Genomic DNA, 17,500 nt, shown 5'->3' with positions numbered 1-17,500 from the left:
TGCCGTCCGCCCACACTGCCGCAATAATAAACCTATTAACCACTAAACCGCAAGCCCCCCACAACGAGATATACTAAAATAAACTATTAACCCCTAAACCTCTGGCCTCCCACATCACTACATAAATATAATAACCCCTTAGCATAACCCTAATCCTAACATAACCCTAAATCTAAATCCAACCCTAATCCCCCTAATTTAAATATAATTAAAATAAATTAAAATTATACTTACAATTATTACCTAAATAATTCCTATTTAAAACTAAATACTTACCTATAAAATAAAACCTAAGCTAGCCAAAAAATAAATAATAGTTACATTGTAGTTAGCTTAGGTTTTATTTTTATTTCACAGGCAAGTTTGTATTTATTTTAACTAGGTAGACTAGTTAGTAAATAGTTATTAACTATTTAATAACTACCTAGTTAAAATAAATACAAAGTTACCTGTAAAATAAAATCTTACATTACAATCAAATAAAATAAATTAAATAAATGCAATACAATTATGTAAATTACAAAAAAAACAAAACACTAAATTACACACACAAAAAAAGAAATTATCAAAAAACAACTAATTACACCTAATCTAATAGCCCTATCAAAATACAAAAGCCCCCCCAAAATAAAAAAAAAACCTAGCCTACACTAAACTGCCAATGGTCCTTAAAAGGGCCTTTTGCGGGGCAGTGCCCCAAAGAAATCAGCTCTTTTACCTGTAAAAAAAAATACCAACAACCCCCCAACAGTAAAACCCACCGCCCAACCATCCAACCCCCCCAAATAAAAACCTAACTAAATAAACCTAAGCTCCCCATTGCCCTGAAAAGGGCATTTGGATGGGCATTGCCCTTAAAAGGGCATTTAGCACTTTTACATTGCCCAAACCTTAAGCTAAAAATAAAACCCACCCAATAAACCCTTAAAAAAAACCTAACACTAACCCCCGACGATCCACTTACAGTTTTAGAAAACCGGACAGCCATCCTCATCCAGGCGGCAGAAGTCTTCATCCAAGTGGGCAGAATTCTTCATCCAGACGGCATCTTCTATCTTCAACCATCCGGCACGGAGCGGGTCCATCTTCAAGACATCCGGCGCGGAGCATCCTCTTCTTCCGATCTCTGCTGTAGAATGAAGTTTCCCTTTAAGTGATGTCATCCAAGATGGCATCGCTTACATTCCGATTTGCTGATTTTTTTTACAGGTAAAAGATCTGATTTCTTTGGGGCAATGCCCCGCAAAAGGCCCTTTTAAGGGCTATTGGTAGTTTATTGTAGGCATGGTTTTTTTTTTTATTTTGGGTAGGCTTTTTTATTTTGATAGGGCTATTAGATTAGGAGTAATTCGTTTTTATTTTTGATAATTTCTTTTTTTATTTTGTGTAATCTAGTGTTTATTTTTTTTTGTAATTTAGATAATGGTATTTTATTAATTTAATGTAATTTATTTAATTGTAGTGTAAGGTTAGGTGTTAGTGTAACTCAGGTTAGGTTTTATTTTAACTAGGTAGTTATTAAATAGTTAATAACTATTTACTAACTAGTCTACCTAGTTAAAATAAATACAAACTTGCCTGTGAAATAAAAATAAAACCTAAGATAGATACAATGTAACTATTAGTTATATTGTAGCTAGCTTAGGGTTTTTTTTACAGGTAAGTATTTAGTTTTAAATAGGAATTATTTAGGTAATAATTGTAAGTTTAATTTAGATTTATTTTAATTATATTTAAGTTGGGGGGGTTAGGGTTAAACTTAGGCTTAGGGTTACATTAGGGTTATGGTTAGGGTTACGTTAGGGTTAGGTTTAGGGGTTAATATATTTATTTAGTGTTAGTGATGTGGGAGGTCAGAGGTTTAGGGGTTAATAACTTTAGTATAGTGGCTGCGACATTGGGGGCGGCATATTAGGGGTTAATAACTGTAATGTAGGTGGCGGCGATAACGGGGGCAGCAGATTAGTGGTGTTTAGACGTGGTTTTTTTTATGTTAGGGTGTTAGGTTTAAACGTAACTTTTTCTTTCCCCATAGACATCAATGGGGCTGCGTTACAGAGCTTTTGTTTCCGCGATCGCAGGTGTTAGGCTTTTTTTAACCAACTCTCCCCATTGATGCCTATGGGGAAATCGTGCACGAGCACCTCAAAACACTGCTTGTATTTGGGTGAGGTATGGAGCTCAATGCAACCATATCGCCCCCACAAGCCGGGTTTTACAAAACCGGTAATAGCAGTGCTATAGGGAGGTTAAATACCACCGCTTTTGTGGCGGTCGTTAATTTCCCTATAGCGCTCAAAACTCGTAATCTAGCTGTAAGTTATTTTTTATGTATTTATTTCACAGGCTTCTAATTGCACATGAACTGAGAAATAACTTCAGTATAACAAAAAGAATTCAAAACAGGTGTGCAAATATTTTTGAGGCCTAAAAAAATTCAGTAAAACGTTGTAAATTAGTATATTTATTGGTGGTTTGCACACACATAAACAGAATAAATATATGCCCTGCCCATGTGAAAATAAACATGGTGACAGATAGATTAAATATTAATTATAATGTATATTTAATACATAAAAATCAACTTGTTTTCACTTAAAGTGACATAGCACTCAAACATGTCTATATGGAATATTTGCTTTAAAAAAATATAAAAGCCAATGTAGTGAAACAAACAAAAAGGACAAGTTCATAAACAACATATCTATGTATCTATCGCTCACTGGCTAATAGGGAGAACTCCCCCCCCCCAAAAAAAGTTGTTTTATTCATCTTAGGAAGATCCATTTTTTAGAAAAAGCATTTTAATACATTTGAAAAATATTCCTTGTGGCATAGAATATATGGATTTCTAAATCTGGTAAAACACGGTTTCCATTTAATTAAATCTCCTTACCTCTACTGCGCTCTAGTGGTTGATTTTTAGAATGCATGCTTTCAATCTGGTAAAACTTAAAACAGTTTATTTAAACATTACAGAGATGCTTTTTAAGTTTGTAAAGCAATAAAATAGGAATCTACTGGCTTTGTTGTGTTTTACTGTAGACTCTACAGTATAGAGCAATCACTGTGATTTTATTTATGTTGTTCCTAGCTAATAATGAAATCACCTACACAATACTACACTCTAGTGGTTAGTTTTTAGAATACAGTCTATAAGTGACACAATATGTTTCTGTCATGGTCCTATCTTACACATTCCACCTTAATATATACTTTGCCATATCAAGCCTATACCACCTTAACATTGTCTCCTCCTGCCTATAAAGCCTGCACTGTCTAATTACTCTTTGCTGGTTTATTGAAGTGATTAACTCACAACTCCAGCTTGTATCCTGGTGAAAGAAAGTACTCGGCTGCATTTAAACTACTTCACTTGCACACCTTGGCAAAAGCGCTGCTTGTTGTCTTCCTACCTGGCTTCCTCTGACGTCACTGCAAGCCATTCACTCCTCACACGCTGCTCAGGCCTGGCAGCGTTCCAACTTCACAGCGTGCACAGACTTCCAGCTGCTCTGACACAGCCTTCCGGATCTCAAGCACTCACAGTGCCTTCAGCTTGCAACAAGTATAGCGACACATGAGGTTATCAGGTTCCGTATAAGCTTTTACTTGTAGTGTTCTAAGTCTGCTACTCTCACTACTTCCATATTTAAGCTTGCCATAATATTGACATTCCTCTATGTGTTACACTGTATAAATCTGCCAGCAAGCTACTAGCACTACCATTACTAAATGGTTATATTAACTCCTCACCTGCAGTGTGCCATATTAAACATGCTATGAGTACTAATCAGGGTATTTTCCTTAACTAGTTACTGCTCCTGTCTTGAGAAATATATATCCTTTGTTCTGCCTCTAAAGCATTCCTGTATTCATTACTCTTTGATATTGGAAGCTTATTGAGGCAATATAAATACAGATTAGGATTATATGCTTCCTTACTAGCAAGCATATTTCCCAGTTTGTTACATTAACATATTACCACAGTTCTACTTCTAAAGTACTAAAGATAAGTAAAGAATTGTCACATAAACAAGTGATTTCTTACATAATAAACCAGCCTTAAAAAAAAAAAAAAAAAAAAAAAAAAAAAAAATTTGTAACTATGGAGCCATCAGATGTGGCCCCCCAGCTACATAATTTAAACCAGCGCCTGGACAACTTAACTCAGGCATTTAGAGATATACAGGTGGAAAACCAAAGTCTCAAAGCCTGTCTTAGAGAAGTGTTGGCCAATAGGAATGCTGGAAATGACCACCAGGCTGAGCCCCAGGTTTCTTACCCTGAGAAATTTACTGGTGATAGATCCACTTTTCGCCAGTTCAGAAACGCCTGCCTGTTGTTATTCGATTTAAAACCGAGAACTTATCCTACAGACAGATCCAAAGTATTAACTGTTCTCTCATACCTGCGAGGGGAACCTCGGGCCTGGGCTGACTCATTTTATGAGTCCCAGGACCCAATTCTGAATTCTTTTGATGCCTTCTTAAAGGCTTTATCCAACCTTTATGATGATCCTTATCGTCAGATTACTGCTGAGACTAAACTCAGAGGACTCAAACAGTTAAAAGCTCCAGTGGAGGAGTATATTACTCGTTTCAAGATTTGGGCCAGAGATTCGCTCTGGAATGAGGTCTCTCTCAAGAATCAGTATCGAATGGGGTTGTCAGAGGAAGTAAAGGACGAACTCTCCAGAACTGGCATACCAGATCGCCTAGAGGATTTCTATACTTTAACAACTACTATAGATCGCAGGCTCCGAGAGCGAAGGCAGGAAAAAGGTAGTTCTAGCCACCCCACACCCCGCTTGCTCCCGACTCCGCCTACTGCTACTGCTCCCCCTGACCAGCCTATGGACATTAGCTTTCTGAGAGGACCTCTCACTATGCAAGAAAAGACCAGACGCCGTAATCTCAATCTGTGTATGTATTGTGCTGGTACGCAGCATGTGGTTAAGGATTGTCCCCTGCTTCTGAAGCAAAAGCGAGGTAAGACAAAATCAAATAGTAACTGTCTTCACACAAAGTCAGCTACATCAACTTACTTTACCTTACCTTTACAATTACAGTGGGATCAGCACAGGATCAGCAGTAACGCCATCGTTGATACAGGCGCTTGTACCAATTTCATTGATGTTCGTTTGGTTCATTCTAATAAAATTCCTTTTCAGTTAAAAAGCATTCCACTGCCTCTCAAAGTCATTGACGGGTCACATTTAGCTTCTGGTCCGGTGTCACATCAAACTGTCCCTCTGTTAGTCACAACTCCCTCTGGTCACACTGAAACAATTACTTTCGATATCATATCCTCTCCTATTTACCCTATTGTACTGGGAATCTCTTGGCTTCGTTTACACCAACCCACTCTGCATTGGTCCACTCTTTCTCTCTCCTTCCCCTCCTCTTACTGTTCTAACACTTGCTTCCCTAGGAAACATATTTTGATCACATCCACTCCTGTCATACCAGTTGAATATTCTGATTTTTCAAACGTTTTCGATAAAAAAGAGGCAGAGGTATTGCCTCCCCATAGGGCCTATGATTGCCCCATAGATCTGCTGCCTGGTGCAACCATACCTCATGGTCATATTTATCCCCTCTCAAGACCTGAGTTACAACACCTTAAAACTTATATTACTGAGAATTTAAAAAAAGGGTTCATCCGTCCCTCCACCTCACCTGCAGCAGCAGCTATGTTTTTTGTAAAGAACAAGGATGGGTCTTTACGCCCGATAATAGATTATCGCGAGCTGAACAAAATAACAATAAAAAGCAGATACCCACTACCTCTCATCCCAGAACTGATTGAGAGGTTACGTGGCGCCACAGTGTTCACTAAACTAGATCTGAGGGGTGCCTATAACCTTGTCAGAATAAGAGCCGGGGACGAGTGGCTGACCGCATTTAGGACTAGGTATGGTCTCTATGAGTATACGGTTATGCCATTCGGTCTGTGCAATGCCCCGGCGACATTCCAGAACTTCATTAATGATATTTTTAGAGATGTCCTTGACACGTTTTTGGTTGTCTACTTAGACGACATTCTTATTTACTCACCCTCTTTGACAGAACATATACAACATGTCAGGCTTGTGTTGTCTAGACTACAAACACATAGACTCTATGTTAAATTAGAAAAATGTTTGTTTCACGTCACAGAGGTGTCTTTCTTGGGTTATCACATCAGTAAGGGTCAGATAAAGATGGAGGATAACAAAATTTCAGCCATATCATCATGGCCTATACCCTCTTCTGTGAAAGAAGTTCAAAGGTTCTTGGGCTTCGCAAATTTTTATAGACGCTTTATTCAAAACTTTGCTGCCATCACAAAACCCCTGACAAATCTGACTAAGGGAAAGACTCCATTTTGTTGGACACCTGAGGCTCAAACCGCCTTTGACCAATTAAAGCATCTCTTTACCACCTCTCCGATACTCCATCTACCAAACACAAAGTGTCAATTCGTATTAGAGGTTGACGCATCAGAATATGCCATTGGCTCCGTGTTATCCCAGAGATCCACTCCTAAGGACTCATTACATCCTGTGTCTTATTTCTCTAGGCTCCTGACACCAGCTGAGCTGAATTATCCAGTTGGTGAAAAGGAGTTGTTGGCTATTAAGTCATCCTTTGACCAATGGAGGCATTTATTGGAGGGTACGGAGCAACCTATAGTGATATTTACTGATCATAAGAATCTACAGTATCTCCAGACAAACAGAACTCTTTCTGCTCGACAGCTCCGCTGGAGCCTCTACTTCTCTCGTTTCTCCTTCCACATTGCCTACCGTCCTGGCATACGGAATGGAAAGGCAGATGCTTTATCTAGAAGGGATAAAAAGCCTGAGTCTACTCAATTTCCATCCACCATCATTCCAAAATCTTCTTTTGTAGGTCTTCTATCAAATGATCTCACAGATCTAAAAACACATCAACAACAAGACATTACTAAGACCGCTTACACGCTTACCCCTGATAATGCTGGAATCCTCTACAAGGATTCAAGGCTATATGTTCCACCCTCGCTGCGAGATCAGGCAGTGTCCATTGCCCATGATTCATTATTAGCAGGTCATATGGGTATACACAAGACACTTGACCTTCTACAGAGGTATTTTTGGTGGCCTTCTATGAGAACCACTGTTAAAGAATACATCAAACTCTGCGTTACCTGTCAAACCTGTAAGCCCTCACACCAACCACCTCTGGGTTTACTACAGAACCTCCCTATTCCCGAATTTCCGTGGACTTCTGTCTCCATGGACTTTGTAGTTGATTTGCCTAAATCTGAAGGTTACACCGTCATTTTTGTTGTTGTGGATCTCATGTCAAAGATGGCACATTTCATTCCAACCGAAACTCTACCCACTGCACAAAAATCAGCTCAGTTATTTCTTAGAGAGATTATTCGTTTACATGGAATACCCACTACAGTACTCAGCGACAGAGGCTCACAATTCACCTCAAAATTTTGGAGACATCTTTGTAGCTCACTAGACATACATCAGTGTTTGACCACATCGTACCACCCACAGACCAATGGACAGTGTGAGAGAACCAACCAGTGGCTGGAGCAATTTTTACGTTGCTACTGTTCCCACAAACAAGAATCTTGGGCCACGTACCTCCCACATGCTGAGTTTGCATATAATAATACCACCAATACTTCTACGGGGTTTTCTCCCTTTTATATCAATTCAGGCTACCATCCCCGATTTCATCCATTGCCTATGACACACTCACCTTGTCCTCAGGTGAATGATCTCGTCAATTCCATCAAGCAGACTTACGTCGCCATACAGGATAACATCAAGCAAGCACAGGCCACCCAAAAGAGGTTCTATGACCTACGCCATCGCCCTCATCCTACCTACGCTGTAGGACAAAAAGTCTGGTTATCGGCAAAGAATCTGAGGATTCCAACTCCTTGCAAGAAGTTTAACAAACTTTTTGTTGGTCCTTTTTCTATCATTGCTCTTCCAAACCCGGTTACGGTGACTCTACAGCTTCCTCCCACTTACCGCATTCACCCGACATTTCATGTGTCCCTCATCAAGCCTTGCTACTCTTCTACCCCTCTATCAGCCACTTCCCTGGGTTCTCCTACCCCGGATCCTGAGTACGAGGTCCAGGCCATTCTGGACTCTAGACGTTGGCATGGTGAACTGCAGTATCTGGTTCATTGGTCCGGGTACGACTCTTCGGAGGACTCTTGGGAACCCGCTTCAAATCTCTCTGCAGATAGGTTGGTCTCTTTGTTTCATCGGAGGCATCCGGATCGTCCTTCTCCCTGAAACCTCTTTGATGTTTCCTTGGGGGGGGAGTATGTCATGGTCCTATCTTACACATTCCACCTTAATATATACTTTGCCATATCAAGCCTATACCACCTTAACATTGTCTCCTCCTGCCTATAAAGCCTGCACTGTCTAATTACTCTTTGCTGGTTTATTGAAGTGATTAACTCACAACTCCAGCTTGTATCCTGGTGAAAGAAAGTACTCGGCTGCATTTAAACTACTTCACTTGCACACCTTGGCAAAAGCGCTGCTTGTTGTCTTCCTACCTGGCTTCCTCTGACGTCACTGCAAGCCATTCACTCCTCACACGCTGCTCAGGCCTGGCAGCGTTCCAACTTCACAGCGTGCACAGACTTCCAGCTGCTCTGACACAGCCTTCCGGATCTCAAGCACTCACAGTGCCTTCAGCTTGCAACAAGTATAGCGACACATGAGGTTATCAGGTTCCGTATAAGCTTTTACTTGTAGTGTTCTAAGTCTGCTACTCTCACTACTTCCATATTTAAGCTTGCCATAATATTGACATTCCTCTATGTGTTACACTGTATAAATCTGCCAGCAAGCTACTAGCACTACCATTACTAAATGGTTATATTAACTCCTCACCTGCAGTGTGCCATATTAAACATGCTATGAGTACTAATCAGGGTATTTTCCTTAACTAGTTACTGCTCCTGTCTTGAGAAATATATATCCTTTGTTCTGCCTCTAAAGCATTCCTGTATTCATTACTCTTTGATATTGGAAGCTTATTGAGGCAATATAAATACAGATTAGGATTATATGCTTCCTTACTAGCAAGCATATTTCCCAGTTTGTTACATTAACATATTACCACAGTTCTACTTCTAAAGTACTAAAGATAAGTAAAGAATTGTCACATAAACAAGTGATTTCTTACAGTTTCATACAATTTGATGATTGAAAGAATATGTATACTAAGTCCCCACACTTTATGTCATTAACAACATTTATTAATGAAACTGTGTGCCATACTCTGAGCCACAACAATGTTAAAAACAGTCCTTGACTGAGTGTCCCCAGTCTGTTAAAAACCCAGACATAGCCTAAAAAATGAGATACCACAAAATAATCTACCTCAGATTCCACAGAACAAATATAATATGCATCAGTAAACAGCAAAATGCGCTTAGTATATTTAAAGCAAAAAAAACAGAGGCAGCACACGGTATGCAGGCTATATCTTTATAAAGAGCAACGTTTCAGAGCACCTGCCCCTTTCTCAAGCTGAAGCATTGTTTATAAAGTTAAAGCTTGCATACCGCATGCTGCCTCATTTTTTTCCTATACTATTACCCTGAGACACATGAGGGTGGTCTCTTTGGTACTGCACTGGACATTTATGAGTTAATATTAAGGAAATACAGAGCAGTGATAGTGCTGATCCTGTTGTTTTTTACACTTAGAATATTTGTGAAAGTTCACATATCCATCTGAGATACTTAGGTTCTTATAGGGGCAATCCTCCCAGTTATGGATCAAAGCATTATAGAAAAGAAATTCAAATAAAAACGATATATGCTGCACTTCCCAACTGCAATAAAGTAATATCACAAAAAAATGAATATTAAACTGTGAATACTCAAAAATGAGGCGTAACTAGAAACCACAGGGCCCAGTTGCAAGAATCTAAGAAGGGAACCCCGTCCCCTACCCCCCCCCCCAAAAAAAATCTCACAGTAGTCTGTGACATGGTCCAGCCGCCCCGTACTGTATATAGTGGTACTGTAGAGACTGACACTGTTTACCCCCTGCCCCCCATGCTGTAGTAACAAGGTCTATAATTTGCTGGTTCCACAAACATACACACACAGTCACATACATAAACACACACACACACACATACATACATGCATAAATACACACACAGTCACATACATAAATACACACAGTCACATACATAAATACACACACAGTCACATACATACACACATACAGACACACATACATGCATAAATACACACACAGTTACATACATAAATACACACACATTCACATACATACACACATACAGACACACATACATGCATAAATACACACACAGTTACATACACACATACAGACACACATACATGCATAAATACACACACAGTCACATACATAAATACACACACAGTCACATGCATAAATACACACAGTCACATACATAAATACACACACAGTCACATACATAAATACACACAGTCACATACATACACACATACACACATACAGACACACATACATGCATAAATACACACACAGTTACATACACACATAAATGCATAAATACACACACAGTCACATACATAAATACACACACACTGTATTCACCTTGAGAAAAGGCTGTATTCACCTTGAGAAAAGGCTGTATTCACCTTGAGAAAAGGCTGTATTCACCTTGAGAAAAGGCTGCATTCACCTTGAGAAAAAGCTTTATTCACATTAAGAAAAGGCTGTATTCACCTTGAGAAAAGGCTGTATTAACCTTGAGAAAAGGCTGTATTCACCTTGAGAAAAGGCTGTATTCACCTTGAGAAAAGGCTGTATTCACCTTGAGAAAAGGCTGTATTCACCTTGAGAAAAAGGTTTATTCACCTTGAGAAAACGCTGTATTCACCTTGAGAAAACGCTGTATTCACCTTGAGAAAAGGCTGTGTTCACCTTGAGAAAAGGCTGTATTCACCTTGAGAAAAGGCTGTATTCACCTTGAGAAAAGGCTGTATTCACCTTGAGAAAAGGCTGTATTCACCTTGAGAAAAAGGTTTATTCACCTTGAGAAAACGCTGTGTTCACCTTGAGAAAAGGCTGTATTCACCTTGAGAAAAGGCTGTATTCACCTTGAGAAAAAGGTTTATTCACCTTGAGAAAACGCTGTATTCACCTTGAGAAAACGCTGTATTCACCTTGAGAAAACGCTGTATTCACCTTGAGAAAAGGCTGTATTTACCTTGAGAAAAGTCTGTATTCACCTTGAGAAAACGCTGTATTCACCTTGACAAAATGCTGTATTCATCTTGAGAAAATGCTGTATTCACCTTAAAGGGACACTGTACCCAAAATGTTTATTTTGTGATTCAGATAGAGCATGACATTTTAAGCAACTTTCTAATTTACTCCTATTATCAAATTTTCTTCATTCTCATGGTATCTTTATTTGAAATGCAAGAATGTAAGTTTAGATGCCGGCCTATTTTTGGTGAACAACCTGGGTTGTCCTTGCTGATTGGTGGATAATTCCATCTACCAATAAAAAAGTGCTGTCCAGAGTGCTGAAACCAAAAAAAGCTTAGATGCCTTCTTTTTCAAATAATGATAGCAAGAGAACGAAGAAAAATTGATAATAGGAGTAAATTAGAAAGTTGCTTAAAATCGCATGTTCTTTCTGAATTACAAAAGAAAAAATTTGATTACAGTGTCCCTTTAAGAAAAGGCCATATTCACCTTGAGAAATGGCTGTATTCACCTTGAGAAAACGCTGTATTCACCTTGAGAAAACACTGTATTTACTTTGAGAAAACGCTGTATTCATCTTGAGAAAACGCTGTATTTACCTTGAGAAAACGCTGTATTCATCTTGAGAAAATGCTGTTTTTTCCTTGAGAAAAGGCTGTATTTACCTTGAGAAAAGGCTTTATTTACCTTGAGAAAAGGCTTTATTCACCTTGAGAAAATGTTGTGTTTACCTTGAGAAAATGCTGTATTCACCTTGAGAAAACGCTGTATTTACCTTGAGAAAAGGCTGTATATACCTTGAGAAAAGGCTGTATTCACCTTGAGAAAAGGCTGTATTCACCTTGAGAAAAGGCTGTATTCACCTTGAGAAAAGGCTGTATTCACCTTGAGAAAAGGCTGTATTCACCTTGAGAAAAGGCTGTATTCACCTTGAGAAAAGGCTGTATTCACCTTGAGAAAACGCTGTATTTACCTTGAGAAAAGGCTGTATATACCTTGAGAAAAGGCTGTATTCACCTTGAGAAAAGGCTGTATTCACCTTGAGAAAAGGCTGTATATACCTTGAGAAAAGGCTGTATTCACCTTGAGAAAAGGCTGTATTCACCTTGAGAAAAGGCTGTATTCACCTTGAGAAAAGGCTGTATTCACCTTGAGAAAAAGCTGTATTCACCTTGAGAAAAGGCTGTATTCACCTTGAGAAAAGGCTGTATTCACCTTTAGAAAAGGCTGTATTAACCTTGAGAAAAGGCTGTATTCACCTTGAGAAAAGGCTGTATTCACCTTGAGAAAAGGCTGTATTCACCTTGAGAAAACGCTGTATTCACCTTGAGAAAAGGCTGTATTCACCTTGAGAAAAGGCTGTATTCACCTTGAGAAAAGGCTGTATTCACCTTGAGAAAAGGCTGTATTCACCTTGAGAAAAGGCTGTATTAACCTTGAGAAAAGGCTGTATTCACCTTGAGAAAAGGGCTGTATTCACCTTGAGAAAAGGCTGTATTCACCTTGAGAAAAGGCTGTATTCACCTTGAGAAAAGGCTGTATTCACCTTGAGAAAAGGCTGCATTCACCTTGAGAAAAAGCTGTATTCACATTAAGAAAAGGCTGTATTCACCTTGAGAAAAGGCTGTATTAACCTTGAGAAAATTCTGTATTCACCTTGAGAAAAGGCTGTATTCACCTTGAGAAAAGGCTGTATTCACCTTGAGAAAAGGCTGTATTCACCTTGAGAAAAAGGTTTATTCACCTTGAGAAAACGCTGTATTCACCTTGAGAAAACGCTGTATTCACCTTGAGAAAAGGCTGTGTTCACCTTGAGAAAAGGCTGTATTCACCTTGAGAAAAGGCTGTATTCACCTTGAGAAAAGGCTGTATTCACCTTGAGAAAAGGCTGTATTCACCTTGAGAAAAAGGTTTATTCACCTTGAGAAAACGCTGTATTCACCTTGAGAAAACGCTGTATTCACCTTGAGAAAAGGCTGTGTTCACCTTGAGAAAAGGCTGTATTCACCTTGAGAAAAGGCTGTATTCACCTTGAGAAAAGGCTGTATTCACCTTGAGAAAAGGCTGTATTCACCTTGAGAAAAAGGTTTATTCACCTTGAGAAAACGCTGTGTTCACCTTGAGAAAAGGCTGTATTCACCTTGAGAAAAGGCTGTATTCACCTTGAGAAAAAGGTTTATTCACCTTGAGAAAACGCTGTATTCACCTTGAGAAAACGCTGTATTCACCTTGAGAAAACGCTGTATTCACCTTGAGAAAAGGCTGTATTTACCTTGAGAAAAGTCTGTATTCACCTTGAGAAAACGCTGTATTCACCTTGACAAAATGCTGTATTCATCTTGAGAAAATGCTGTATTCACCTTAAAGGGACACTGTACCCAAAATGTTTATTTTGTGATTCAGATAGAGCATGACATTTTAAGCAACTTTCTAATTTACTCCTATTATCAAATTTTCTTCATTCTCATGGTATCTTTATTTGAAATGCAAGAATGTAAGTTTAGATGCCGGCCTATTTTTGGTGAACAACCTGGGTTGTCCTTGCTGATTGGTGGATAATTCCATCTACCAATAAAAAAGTGCTGTCCAGAGTGCTGAAACCAAAAAAAGCTTAGATGCCTTCTTTTTCAAATAATGATAGCAAGAGAACGAAGAAAAATTGATAATAGGAGTAAATTAGAAAGTTGCTTAAAATCGCATGTTCTTTCTGAATTACAAAAGAAAAAATTTGATTACAGTGTCCCTTTAAGAAAAGGCCATATTCACCTTGAGAAATGGCTGTATTCACCTTGAGAAAACGCTGTATTCACCTTGAGAAAACACTGTATTTACCTTGAGAAAACGCTGTATTCATCTTGAGAAAACGCTGTATTTACCTTGAGAAAACGCTGTATTCATCTTGAGAAAATGCTGTTTTTTCCTTGAGAAAAGGCTGTATTTAGCTTGAGAAAAGGCTTTATTTACCTTGAGAAAAGGCTTTATTCACCTTGAGAAAATGTTGTGTTTACCTTGAGAAAATGCTGTATTCACCTTGAGAAAACGCTGTATTTACCTTGAGAAAAGGCTGTATATACCTTGAGAAAAGGCTGTATTCACCTTGAGAAAAGGCTGTATATACCTTGAGAAAAGGCTGTATTCACCTTGAGAAAAGGCTGTATTCACCTTGAGAAAAGGCTGTATTCACCTTGAGAAAAGGCTGTATTCACCTTGAGAAAAGGCTGTATTCACCTTGAGAAAACGCTGTATTTACCTTGAGAAAAGGCTGTATATACCTTGAGAAAAGGCTGTATTCACCTTGAGAAAAGGCTGTATTCACCTTGAGAAAAGGCTGTATATACCTTGAGAAAAGGCTGTATTCACCTTGAGAAAAGGCTGTATTCACCTTGAGAAAAGGCTGTATTCACCTTGAGAAAAGGCTGCATTCACCTTGAGAAAAGGCTGTATTCACCTTGAGAAAAGGCTGTATTCACCTTGAGAAAAAGCTGTATTCACCTTGAGAAAAGGCTGTATTCACCTTGAGAAAAGGCTGTATTCACCTTTAGAAAAGGCTGTATTCACCTTGAGAAAAGGCTGTATTAACCTTGAGAAAAGGCTGTATTCACCTTGAGAAAAGGCTGTATTCACCTTGAGAAAAGGCTGTATTCACCTTGAGAAAAGGCTGTATTCACCTTGAGAAAAGGCTGTATTCACCTTGAGAAAAGGCTGTATTCACCTTGAGAAAAGGCTGTATTCACCTTGAGAAAAGGCTGTATTCACCTTGAGAAAAGGCTGTATTAACCTTGAGAAAAGGCTGTATTCACCTTGAGAAAAGGCTGTATTCACCTTGAGAAAAGGCTGTATTCACCTTGAGAAAAGGCTGTATTCACCTTGAGAAAAGGCTGTATTCACCTTGAGAAAAGGCTGTATTCACCTTGAGAAAAGGCTGCATTCACCTTGAGAAAAAGCTTTATTCACATTAAGAAAAGGCTGTATTCACCTTGAGAAAAGGCTGTATTAACCTTGAGAAAAGGCTGTATTCACCTTGAGAAAAGGCTGTATTCACCTTGAGAAAAGGCTGTATTCACCTTGAGAAAAGGCTGTATTCACCTTGAGAAAAAGGTTTATTCACCTTGAGAAAACGCTGTATTCACCTTGAGAAAACGCTGTATTCACCTTGAGAAAAGGCTGTGTTCACCTTGAGAAAAGGCTGTATTCACCTTGAGAAAAGGCTGTATTCACCTTGAGAAAAGGCTGTATTCACCTTGAGAAAAGGCTGTATTCACCTTGAGAAAAAGGTTTATTCACCTTGAGAAAACGCTGTGTTCACCTTGAGAAAAGGCTGTATTCACCTTGAGAAAAGGCTGTATTCACCTTGAGAAAAGGCTGTATTCACCTTGAGAAAAAGGTTTATTCACCTTGAGAAAACGCTGTATTCACCTTGAGAAAACGCTGTATTCACCTTGAGAAAACGCTGTATTCACCTTGAGAAAACGCTGTATTCACCTTGAGAAAACGCTGTATTCACCTTGAGAAAAGGCTGTATTTACCTTGAGAAAAGTCTGTATTCACCTTGAGAAAACGCTGTATTCACCTTGACAAAAGTCTGTATTCACCTTGAGAAAACGCTGTATTCACCTTGACAAAAGGCTGTATTCACCTTGAGAAAAGGCTGTATATACCTTGAGAAAAGTCTGTATTCACCTTGAGAAAACGCTGTATTCACCTTGAGAAAATGCTGTATTCATCTTGAGAAAATGCTGTATTCACCTTAAAGGGACACTGTACCCAAAATGTTTATTTTGTGATTCAGATAGAGCATGACATTTTAAGCAACTTTCTAATTTACTCCTATTATCAAATTTTCTTCATTCTCATGGTATCTTTATTTGAAATGCAAGAATGTAAGTTTAGATGCCGGCCTATTTTTGGTGAACAACCTGGGTTGTCCTTGCTGATTGGTGGATAATTCCATCTACCAATAAAAAAGTGCTGTCCAGAGTGCTGAAACCAAAAAAAGCTTAGATGCCTTCTTTTTCAAATAATGATAGCAAGAGAACGAAGAAAAATTGATAATAGGAGTAAATTAGAAAGTTGCTTAAAATCGCATGTTCTTTCTGAATTACAAAAGAAAAAATTTGATTACAGTGTCCCTTTAAGAAAAGGCCATATTCACCTTGAGAAATGGCTGTATTCACCTTGAGAAAACACTGTATTTACCTTGAGAAAACGCTGTATTCATCTTGAGAAAACGCTGTATTTACCTTGAGAAAACGCTGTATTCATCTTGAGAAAATGCTGTTTTTTCCTTGAGAAAAGGCTGTATTTACCTTGAGAAAAGGCTTTATTTACCTTGAGAAAAGGCTTTATTCACCTTGAGAAAATGTTGTGTTTACCTTGAGAAAATGCTGTATTCACCTTGAGAAAACGCTGTATTTACCTTGAGAAAAGGCTGTATATACCTTGAGAAAAGGCTGTATTCACCTTGAGAAAAGGCTGTATATACCTTGAGAAAAGGCTGTATTCACCTTGAGAAAAGGCTGTATTCACCTTGAGAAAAGGCTGTATTCACCTTGAGAAAAGGCTGTATTCACCTTGAGAAAAGGCTGTATTCACCTTGAGAAAACGCTGTATTTACCTTGAGAAAAGGCTGTATATACCTTGAGAAAAGGCTGTATTCACCTTGAGAAAAGGCTGTATTCACCTTGAGAAAAGGCTGTATATACCTTGAGAAAAGGCTGTATTCACCTTGAGAAAAGGCTGTATTCACCTTGAGAAATGGCTGTATTCACCTTGAGAAAAGGCTGTATTCACCTTGAGAAAAGGCTGTATTCACCTTGAGAAAAGGCTGTATTCACCTTGAGAAAAGGCTGTATTCACCTTGAGAAAACGCTGTACTCACCTTGAGAAAACGCTGTATTTACCTTGAGAAAAGGCTGCATTCATCTTGAGAAAATTCTGTATTCACCTTGAGAAAACGCTGTATTCACCTTGAGAACAGTGTCTTGCAAAGGGTTGTTCCCTGTAAGTATCTGAATGTAATACAATAGGGCTCATAAAAAAAATCAAAATTTAAAAATGGTATAAAATGAATAAATAGAATATTAAAGGGACACTCAGGTTAAATTAAATTTTCATGATTCAGATACAGCATGTCATTTTAAACAACTTTACAATTTACTTCCATTAAAAAAAATGTGCACAGTCTTTTATATTTACAATTTTTGAGTCACCAGATCCTACTGAGCATGTGCAAGAACTCAGACT

This window comes from Bombina bombina, chromosome 7, assembly GCF_027579735.1.
Source record: "Bombina bombina isolate aBomBom1 chromosome 7, aBomBom1.pri, whole genome shotgun sequence".
Lineage (NCBI taxonomy): Eukaryota > Metazoa > Chordata > Amphibia > Anura > Bombinatoridae > Bombina > Bombina bombina.
Note: the sequence above shows the minus strand (reverse complement) of the source record.